This window comes from Meleagris gallopavo, chromosome 4, assembly GCF_000146605.3.
Source record: "Meleagris gallopavo isolate NT-WF06-2002-E0010 breed Aviagen turkey brand Nicholas breeding stock chromosome 4, Turkey_5.1, whole genome shotgun sequence".
Lineage (NCBI taxonomy): Eukaryota > Metazoa > Chordata > Aves > Galliformes > Phasianidae > Meleagris > Meleagris gallopavo.
Window position 1 is genome coordinate 34,459,231 of NC_015014.2, and position 1,173 is coordinate 34,460,403.

At 33.9% G+C, this 1,173-nt stretch overlaps 1 protein-coding gene across 4 annotated transcripts in view; it reads right to left on the minus strand.

Annotated features, from left to right (window-relative positions):
- Positions 1–1,173, minus strand: part of LOC100539813 (N-deacetylase and N-sulfotransferase 3) — a 70,794-nt gene that overhangs the window by 16,507 nt on the left and 53,114 nt on the right. The window lies entirely within an intron of this gene.

Consider the following 1,173-nt stretch of genomic DNA (forward strand, 5'->3'; position numbering starts at 1 on the left):
AAAAAAAGTAGCTATTCAAGTTTATGCAAATTATAGACAAAAGACACCACTTTCAGTGCATGTTAGTCATTGTTGCTGACAAATTTCTATGCTATGTTATTGTAATTATTCAAGTCCTTTGGCTACAGGCTAATTTCCATTTTCTAAATTCATGTTCTCTTAACATTATGCAAAGTTCTTGGCATTTTTTCCACTAGTTCAATGCTTTGCTCAGTAGCAGCATGAATTTCAAGCTTCACATTTAAGACCAAATTTGCAATCTCACATTCAGATTCTTGCTAATTTGGCAATTCAATATCCAATGCTAGAAAAAACTTAAATAAGCAAACTTAAATACATTTTAAAGTTTGATTTAGTAAAGCTTGCTCTCAAAATATTTTGAGTCACCTCAGAAAGAGTCATCACAGCATCCACACAGTGATATAGATTTCTGTCATGCTCAGACATCCCACAAATTGACTGAACTGTCACTGAGTAGGTGGAAGCAGAACAACATTCCCAAATCCCACAGTAATTTCTCTTTAGAGACTGTTCTCTTATCACTGGGTCACTGGCTGAAAAAGTCATGTCAAACGCAATGTTAGTACAGACTTCAGCTTTAGCACAATTCACTTTCCTGATACATTCAGTCTGATCACTCATGAAAGATGGCTTAATGAAGAAGCACAACTGACAACATCAGTGTATTAAGTGCTGGTCAGGTTCTTGCTTGGGCACTTCTCAGCTTACTGTGAATAACTTTCTACTGTACTTATGCTTGGTGAGTCAATTTTTGAATTAAGGTAGCCATGGTCTTAGGGCTCTTTGTTCTTTTCGGATACTCTCTTAACACATTTGGAATAAAGTTCATGTCTTTAATGGACAATGGCTAAAATATACACAGACATCTCTTTCAAATGCTTCATTCCTGCTAGTTACAAAAGAAGAAATAATAACATCAATCACCTTTCCTGCATTTCCCACAATTCTACAAACAAGTAAAGTCGCAAATAAAATGAATGAAAGATAATCTTTACTATGTGTATTAGTACATATTACTTTTGCAACCTTTCTATGGAGACTAAAACAATTGGGAAAATTGCTTGGATTGAAAACCACTTCAAATTTAAAAATATGATTGCTTTTCTTTACAAGAAACTGAAACAAAGAAATTCAGAAACAAACAAACAAACA